The sequence below is a fragment of the Spodoptera frugiperda genome, chromosome 23, assembly GCF_023101765.2.
Source record: "Spodoptera frugiperda isolate SF20-4 chromosome 23, AGI-APGP_CSIRO_Sfru_2.0, whole genome shotgun sequence".
NCBI lineage: Eukaryota > Metazoa > Arthropoda > Insecta > Lepidoptera > Noctuidae > Spodoptera > Spodoptera frugiperda.
This window is the reverse complement of record NC_064234.1, coordinates 8,884,069-8,894,528: the sequence shown is the minus strand read 5'-3', so window position 1 is coordinate 8,894,528 and position 10,460 is coordinate 8,884,069.

Here is a 10,460-nt window from a genome sequence, read left to right as displayed (position 1 = left end):
ACAGATGGGGCCCAGTAGGGCTGATGCCTAATCCGGAGCTGCGGACAACCTAGCGGGTTTACCGGGGCTCCGGCTCGACGGGCAGGAGTAGGAACGGGGTGGTTTTTAGTCAGTAAGAGTCTGACACTCCCTCTCGCCTCGCCCAAGGCGGGAGAAGTCATCGGATGATTTTCCCCCTCAAAAAAAAAAAAAATAGGCGTGCTATGATAATAGCCGAGCTTATTGCCACTAAAAAAAAAAATTATTTAGGAATCGAACCAATAATCTCATGCTCAGCACTCATAATCAAAAGAGGTAGTCAAACCGCCTATTTATAAAACAAGTAATGCGATCTCCGACAATTGAAACATATCAAGGCTTCTCTTCAATTATGTGTTGACTGACACAGGGCGGAGGTTAACTGCCAATGGGCCCTTCACGACGGTGCCTTGATTAAACGAGTGGCAAATACTTTCCATTCTTTGCAACAAAGTAATACTGACGTCACTCACTTCACTGTAATTGCAATGTGTAAGATGCAGTAAGATGTCTGACAATGTAAAGCGGCTGGCATGTCTTCGCCCAATTCGAATTCTTTTACCCATTTTCGATTTTTGTAATTACGAGTAAAATGTTGGTGTAAAGTATTAAGATGTTCTGTATGGTTATTTTACTGCTTTTATACTATTATGTTAACCATACCATCTACTTGATATAATGTGAATATAAGGATTTCGGTTAAAACTGTTTCATCAACATCATCATCAGCCGAGAGACGTCCACTGCTGAACAAAGGCCTCCCCCTTTATTAGTCCTCCACGTAGAACGACAAGCCGTTACCTGCATCTGTTTACTACTGTAATAATTGTCCATGTACATACTTACATAATATTCAAATGATATTTTTATCATGCACTTTGAGTTTTGGCAATGAAATGAATGTTTAATATTGAAAGTCATCCTCAGAAAAATACTTACAAATAACTTAGATACGAGGGCTGGAGCCCTTAATAACAGTATACAAAAGACCCATAAAATATTATAATACAAAATTGGAAATTTATACCGAACTGTGAAAATGGCCTTTTAATAATATCGTGAGTAAACAGAAAACGAAATGTGAACGTCGATATGTTAGTAAAACATTCTTTTCTTGTGCATTCGAGTAGAAAAGAGGCTCCGATCGCGATGCTGGGGAACAATTTCCCTGACTGCGGGCATCCAGCCAGTTTTGTACGTACTTTTTGCTTTTAATTTATTTCCCCTCGTGAATACATTACGTCCAGCTTACTGCTCAACTTTCCGAGCCCCATTGTGTATTTTGGCGACATATCATACTCTGTCATACTTTTAGCTAAATTATTATCAATTGTGAAACTTTTATTCTTTGTCGTTCTAAATTAATACCAACTTGTTTTGCAAATAATGCCTTGAAAGTTATTTTTATGAATATAAAGTGCCTAGTAATGTTGTTACCATGCAGCTGTAATTTGAAGATAGATGCGCCGCCTAGCGCAAGAGGCTTCGATGTAACGATAAATATGAGCACGTATGACTTCAGGAGACTTGCATAGTTCAGCGTCTCCTTTGTACACACCGTCATTAGGGACGGCTACGGCGGCCACTCGCAGTTATATCTTTTGTAGTAAAAACTCATATAATACGAGATACATCTCGAGAGACTCATTGGTATTCAACATTCGTATTTAGTTATAAAAAAATAATTTCTGATGCTGCACATCTTTCTGACTCAACTCACCGCCTACGCTTTAGGGTTGCCAAGCTACTGACCCAAACGGCACTAATGAAAAACGTCCAAAGTTTGTGAATAAATTTTCACTATAGAACGCCCTCTTTAAAAATCCCATAACCCACTTTCGTTGACTTTCCTCTTGTTTGTGAGTCGAATGTACGACCCAGTTTCTTTTGTATTATTCCTATTGCTTGTATAATATTCGACTGAAACTTAAATAAGTTTTGTTCGAAGCAAGTGGGCGAGAACTGGTTGTTGCCAAAAATTATACGCACAATGGCTTAAATAAAATATTGTAAAGACTATATGATGCGTAACTGTGTTATGGTGTGTATTTTATAGAGGTTTTTCTTATGTCATAATTCAATGGAAAAATGTTTCGTGAATAGAAGTTGATATTTCAACTTTTATATAGTTACTGGGCATAAAGCCTTACTCAGTACTGACCGAAGAATGTGTTTCTTTTACTTTATTTTAGTTTCAGAGAGCGCAGTCAATAAGTCTGCAGATCCCAAGCTTAAATGTCTACACGACAAAAATCAGTATTCCCCACCCGACGGCAAGCGACAGACATATAGTGTGCACAAAAACCCTTCGGCGCCTCGAAGCCTCCGTCATTAAGAAAACAGACCACATGAAATGAATGGGCAGAAGGGGCGCCCACGCAACAGCCGCACAATGAGACAAAAGCTCTCAAATGGCGTCTAAAGGCACTTATGGTATTGTGCTGTATTTGCTTATATGAACACTCCATCTTGCAATTAATGATAATTTTGATTTAAACATGTTTATATTGACAATAAGAACATAAATAATCATTTTAATTTGTTTATGTTGCAGCGATTATGTTTGCATTTTGCATCTGCATTATCAAGGTAAGTACCTACTTTGTTTAGTTATACAGGTATTTGAATGCGTGATAATTATTTCAATAGATGAAAAATCTTTGGGGTTACTTTACATGATACGAAATTCTAAGTGAAAATATCGCATTTGCCATAATTTTTATTTGGGTATGTTCATCAGTCAAATTAGTTTGTTCAAATGAGTAGTATATTAGCCGGATTTTACGAGACTCGCGGATAGAGTAGGAAAGTGTGGTGAATGGGGAGAAAATATTTTTTACTTATCGACACCACACAGCTGATATAATAAGGTTAGTCATAAAAATAAACAACAAGCTGGACAGTAATTTTAGGTACAGACGAGAACTTAGGTTTACTGTTATATATATGACGTGACCTATTTAAAGGTTATTGGCCTGCTTAAGGATGACAGGGCTTTGTGGCTTCATTGAGTAATTTATTTAATACCTATCACTATTGTCAGACATGTAGATATGTCATACACAAGGTACTTAGTCTAGATTGAATATGCCTCTGCATTTAAACGGTCATATACGAGTATAAAATGTATAGTATAAAACTTTCGATTTGTATGTTGTGTTCACTAATTTTGTCAAGAGGGGAAAAGTACTTATAACAATAATTTTGGAAGACTCCTCTCGTAACTTTCACAGTTATCAATTACTTCAGGTATACTTTAATAAAAAGTACACAAAACCTTACAATGTTGGCGACCACTGTTATTGAAATGATATAATAATGAAGGCGGTATTATATTTAATTGAAGTTTACCGCGAATACGTCATTAGATATTCAGAGGCTGTCGGATTTAATGTCGTCCAAGTGGTCGTTTTAATTGATGCAATTAGGGGGCTGCTTGCGTTCCCGTGCAGCGCGGCCGCGGGTGTCGGGCGCTCACACGTACGGGCCCCGCGACCTGCGCGCGCGCACGTCCCGCTCACATGCGAACTGAATAACTTAATGAAAATAACATAAAAATACTTTTTTTATTACCACGTTTAATGTAAGTGGTTAAGTCCGTGAGCTATCGAGTTGAGATGTGATGTCGCGAGTTCTAATTTCGGCATTATCTTTGGGAAAGGAATACGAGAAATCGCGTTCGCAAATAATTCAATTGGTACGTGAGAATGAATTGGATGAATCTTGTTTCGTGTTTCAATTTATGTGTGGACTTCTTGGTGACAGATTATTATCGAATGTGAAGATTACGCGATTACGACTTAAGCCTGATGGATTGATTGTACGAATTTGAATATAACTATAGCTGTCAAGATAACGATTGGCCTTTGGGAATTCCGATTTATTGTTAGGAATTTGAGAATGATAAGGTGAACTAATTTTAATTAACGATAAGACTCTAGGTTTTCTGGGGCAAGGCCCAAGGACCTATGTTTCAAGTAAATTATCACTTTCTATAGGTATATATTTGGGTATCAGTGAAAGAACTGCTTTTTAGTTATCAGTACATTTTTATCGTTTCTAATTAGGTACATTGACCGACGTGATGGCACATACATATAAGACTAATGTGAGGAAAATTAAATTTAATACAAAAAGTTATGAAAAACCTTTAGCTCGAGACTGGGCGATTTACATTATAATCGTAATTTCAACAAATTCTCACATTAAAAAGTTTTCTTCTACTCTATTGTATTTGGTTGTATGTTATCTTAAGAAATATACAGCACATTGCGTACAAAATTAGGAGTAAACGTTAGTACATATACAAGTTAGATACAAGTGTGCAAGAGCCATGCTTCGGCACGAATCGCCCGTCTTAACCGAACTGATACTACGGCCTCTCTGAAAACCGACGTGAAACAACGCTTGCGTTGTGTTTCGTTGTGTAAGTGAAGTTACTGAAGGCCCAGGTGATCCGTCTGCTCATTTACTTTCATATATAGCATACAATAATAAAAAAAACATAAAAATAAAATATTATCCGCAATATGATTCAAATTATCTTCGTCTTGGTAATTTGTACCATATTGTAGATAATCCAATTATACTCCACATGATCCTAAATAAAATATATAAGTAATCTGAATAATATCAATACTATATAAGTATCAATACTATAGTAGATCTATCTACTATAATGAGCTATCTAAAAGTCATGTAGAATAGTCTGTTGGAGTGTTGCCAAGCAAAAAATGAGCGCAGCCAATCACGGCGATTTATTACATTTTTACGATGTACTACAACTTAATCATATTAGATCAAACGACTGTCTTTTGGTCTGGTGGCCACAAGGGCAACTTTAGAGAAAGAACTTTAATCTTAGATCCAGACCGAGTGTTTTAGAATGATAAAGCACATTTTGTTTTGGCCACAAAAAAGATATTAAATTAATAATTTGACATTGCTAATCCACCTTGAGCAGTAAGGTTAATACTTATGTTACCTTCTCTGAGAGAAAAGAGACCTTTCAGGAGGAACAACTTAATAATAATAAAAAGAAACGTACAGGCTGATAATGATAAATGATGATGATGATCAGAGAAAATCTTGCTTTAATTGAAACTGCAATCTAATAGACTCCTATTCCTTGGTCAGAAATATAATTAGGAATGAGGATGCGGGTTCGAAACCTACCAACGGCAAGTACCAATGTGACATTTTTCGAGTTATATGTACTAATTATGAAGTCGCCAACCCGCACTGAGCAAGCGTAGTGATTAATGCTCAAACCTTCTCCGTGCGAGAAGAGGCCTTTGGTCAGCAGTGGCCACTTATAGGCTGTTGATGTTGATGTGATTTAATTAAACTTTTAAACTTGCAGTGGCTATGTAAAATCAGAAATTATACCGTCTTTGACAATAACTTCTATGATAAATAAATATTGTAAAACACTCTGTCTACTTGTTCTGGGTAAAACACACGTGATCAAATAAAACTGTATAAGATGCCCTTCACACAAGATTCATAAGCATCATGACACCAGTTTTTGCGTGAGTCTGAGCCACTAATTAACCGCAATGTAGGTTAGGTTAACTCTTAAATTTATGTCATATTAGTTGCTTTATCTGTGTCATATTTCGCATAAACAATTTATCTCGTGAATAAATTGGATTCAGAAGCTTAGTGTTTTATTTTGTTTTATGGGATCAGTTTGTTTAGACTGCTGGTTAAAAATATATGAAAATCTAATTTTATGTGGCCAAAATAGTATGAAAATCTAAGAGCATACGCCTTTTTAAAAGGCCGGCAACGCATATGTGACTCCTCTGGTGTTGCGGGTGTCCATGGGCGGCGCTGATCGCTTACCATCAGGTGACTCGTTTGCTCGTTTGCCACCTATTCCATAAAAAAATAATGTTGTGGTTTATTTAATCTTTTTCAAGTAATTATAGAAAGAAGGTACACGTATTCCTATAGACTTGTTAATCGAATTATTAATATCAAACATGAATCAGTTTTGATTATGCAGAAAATTGGGACGGTACTGTTTAGCAAAAATTATGTCTTTCTCTACCGAACTCAGTCTGCCGTGGTTTAATTGTGTTAGTAGACTGAATGCGTATATGTAAGCAATGACTTCCATTTGCAAATTGTAACTAATTTGATGCTTTTATAGGACATTTGGTGCATGACGCCATTTTTGTGTTGGGGTGTCGCGCATGCTGCTCATGATTATGGACCCTTTTTTTTGAGGGGGAAAATCATCCAATGACTTCTCCCGTCTTGGGTGAGGCGGGAGAGAGTGTCAGACTCTTACTAACTAAAAACCACCCCGTTCCTTCTCCTGCTTTGAGCCGGAGCTCCGGTAACCTGTTACGTTGTCCGCAGCTCCGGATGATTATGGGCCCTTGGTGTTGCTTGAAACTAATCGAGGACGGTAATCTCGTCGAATTGTAATTTTGGAATTCGCGCAACATAAAATGTAAATTAGATGTACTGCAAAGTATTCAGGTTGATCACGGGATATTGGATATTAAATAAAAAGATGAACCTTACAACATACAACTTAATCATCCCACATTAAACGCCTTACAACACACATACCAACATACAAGCTGCACCTTCTACCATAAAATGTTTAGGTTACTTAGGCAATAAACAAAATTAGGTTACGTTTAGGCAATAAACGTGTCTGTGAGCACTAACTAACCTAATAGTGTCATATCTGATAGATAACGCATGCGCGAGAACACCGTCCCTAAATAATAATTGAGATTCATTGAGTAAGTGGAACAAGTACGCAAATTGTCTGCTCTATGTTCTCTGGTCTAGTGTACTGTAGGTATGATAACCTCATTATTATCCTATTATAATTTTGTTATTTGCTCCCAATGTAATTTTCCGTTAGATTAGATCTGTATTGTTATGTAATTCGTTGTAATTAGGTAATTAGACGAGCTTTTGTAGTTCTCGTACTCGAGAAGTAGAATTACCAAATGCATAATATCACGTCTGTGTGCTACCTAACGTGAGACATGTTAAGTTAACGAGGTGATACGGCTCCACCTAGTTCACTCCAGTTTCTGTTATACGAGGACACTTGACTAGTTTCACGTCACGCCAAGGGTCCATATCCACAGCAGAGCTAATGCCTGATTCGGAGCTGCGGACTACCTAAGCAGACTTACTGGGCTCCGGCTTGAACAGCAGGAGTAGGAACAGCGTGATTTTCGTCGTTAAGAGTCTCGCTCTCGCCTTGTTCAAGGTGGGAGAAGTTATTGGACGATACTGCTGTTAGCTTAAGTTGGTCGAATGAAATAAGGGACCATAATATTCCTACATCGATCACAATTCCGTATAATTCGGACTACTCCATTAAAATTTCACTACTTTGTGCAATTTATCGCAAAATCTAGAACCTTTTAGACAATTTATGTTTGTGAACACTAAATAGACATTAATATTGTAATTACTATAATTTACTAGCCTATTATCTTTTGTTAATACACTGTAAAATGTCATCGTAAAACTCCTACATACATTGTGAAACTCTAGGACTCTAGGTCATAAGGACAACTCCTTAAATAGGTCCGGTTTTTAGATGCATTTCTCAAGTAAAGTTTGAATAGATATGGGGCCCAGTAGGGCTGATGCCTAATCCGGAGCTGCGGACTACCTAGCGAGTAGGAACGGGGTGGTTTTTAGTCAGTGAGAGTCTGACACTCCCTGTCGCCTCACCCTAGCGAGAGAAGTCATTGGATGATTTTCCGCCCTCAAAAAAAAGTTTGAATAGATGCTTCAATTTTGGCTGATAAGGAATCAAGGTACTTTATACATTGCGTTTATGGAACGTAACATGCGTAAATATGGTGTAATGCATTTGACTCATATCGGTATGCAATAATAAAAAAAACCCGAAATGGCCCTGTTGCGGTACCAAGAATACATTAAGGTTATCAATCCAATCGGAAGACAATAACTGAGAACAACAAAAAAATACATGTTTGGGTACCTGCCATTGCTCAACCCACTGCCGGCGTTGTAGCAGACGTTCAAAAGGCTTCATGATACGACTCAATTACTATACAAGTTCTCAACTGAGCCAGAGTAACAGACAAAAATTGGTACAAGCAGTATGTAAGTATTCTATATTATGTTTAGACGTGCTTTTCTTTAAGTTAACCCAGACAATTATCCTAGTTAAGATTACTGGATGACTTAGCATGACAGGCCATCATATTATCTGCCAACTGCGTATTACTAAACTGTGTATTTGCATGATACATTGTAGTTTTTTATTATGCGCAGATGGAAAATGAATCATGGAACACTCTACTTTTGTTCAGCGCAAAATAATGTGGTTTCCGCTCCAAAGTGGATATTTTTCTATTTCCTGACTCCAGACGTCGGCGTCGCGACGTTGGTTACTCATGTTTTACTTTTAATTATAAATAGATTTGTGACTAAAAAAATAGATGGAAATTTTTAACTCAATAAATAAAGAAAAGTTTACACTGAAAGTTCTACTATTTCTTTTAATACACACACACACACAACTTTTATCCCCGAAGGGGTAGGCAGAGGTGCATATTACGGTACGTAATGCCGCTATACAATGTACACTCACTTTTCACCATTTGTGTTATGAGTCCCATGTAATAGGGAGTGAGCCTATTTCTTTTAATAAATCTCTAAAATATATCTACTCCTATAGCAATGTCCTAAGCCTGAATCATATTCGTAGCACATATTTTTTTCCATGAACACATCAGTGTGACTTGTTACAAATTTGACAGGTCCTAATAAGCAAGTGCAAAGCTTGGTTTTCATCATAGTCATAATTCCAAACAAAGACAGTCTAGCATTCACGTCTGGATATCAAACGGTGATGTAATTTCGTCACTGGGTGGCAACAGATGGGTTACCCCGCAGTTATTAGGCATTTTGTATGTGAGACGCACGCTAAATGGCTATGGTACAGAGGAACATGTTGGAGTACTATCGACTTATTGTCAGGTGGACAGATCGAATGGTGACAATAATTGATTAATATTTTTTAAGTACTGACGTAGTTTTTTTTTTGTTTTATTAAAACGTTGCGTAGCGTTTACAAACATAATTTCACATATACATGACACCCAGACCCGAAGCAACAATTTGTGGATTATACAAAGAGGTGTTCCGTATGTGAATCGAACCCGCTACCATTACACGGCAGCCAGTTAATCAGCCTTCGTCTTAACCATGTAGTCAGTCAAATAGTTGTATGTTTTTTTTATACCATTGCAGTGCCAAACATGTTTAAAGCCCGCTTTTAAGGAAAACATTTGCTGTGGATTACGGACATCTATAATACTAAAGCTGACTCTGTACCAACCTCAGAGTTTTCTAAATGTAATAGCAATTAACAGTTATCATACTTAACTTTAAAAGTTGAACTTTCCGTCAAGGCAAATAATATTTTGCCCTTTTGATGTATTACGTTCAAAATATATGCGCCAATGATTGCCTGTATACCAAATACCTTTGTCGATTGTACATCTATGTAGAATTGCAGACCATAAGTACACGTATCAGACAATCTGACCGTGAGCCACCTCTGGACGCACCTGCGAGCACTTTGTTTAGTCTATACCTAGGTACTAGGTATATTTGAGCTAGGTTCCTTATGAGATTCGCGTCTAAACTGTACTTTATGAGCAATCTCCGCATGTTTCTATATTTCTAGTTTATTTTTTGTGAAATGGAGAAGGCGTATAATGTAAATGCTGATAGCTTTATGAAGACAGTTTAATTAATTCGCGTACATACCTTACGTAGGTACGCTTACGTAGTTTTGTATTTAGACAACACAATTAATATTACGTGCGGAACGTAGTCTCTTAAATATTTAAACCTTCGTTTATTAAGAAACAAAACGTAGTTCTGTTTGCAAAATTCGGGATAATTTAGATTCTGTGATGGATCGCTATTTAATAAGTGTAACAGGCTAGTTAACCTCATCATTGTTTACATCCTAACAAGAAACTAAGACGCAAATTCAACACGCGTCGCAAAAAATCCGATTACAAAATGATTGATTGATATTTCAGTCACAATTAGAATATATTAAATAATTTATAAGCTGTTGTATTGGACGAGAAATGTCTCGTGGACCTGACAGTGGTTAGTGGTAGATGTATTAACATAAACGGTCTTTATAAGAAGCCGACGGCGCTGGCGCCGTGTCGCGCCGATCATATTAGATAGAACACGGGAAATTACACAGCTAGTTGATATACCGTGTACAAACAACTATTTGCTCGATAATTGTGCTCGTTTACCTATTCAAGCAATTTTAACAGAACGTATTTTTATTCGCTACCTATTATTATTTGTTTATTTTGCGTCGCGTGAACTATTAATAAGCGGGTACGACATGATTGCTCTCAAGGTGTATATTTTCAAAGGTAATTGCTTGT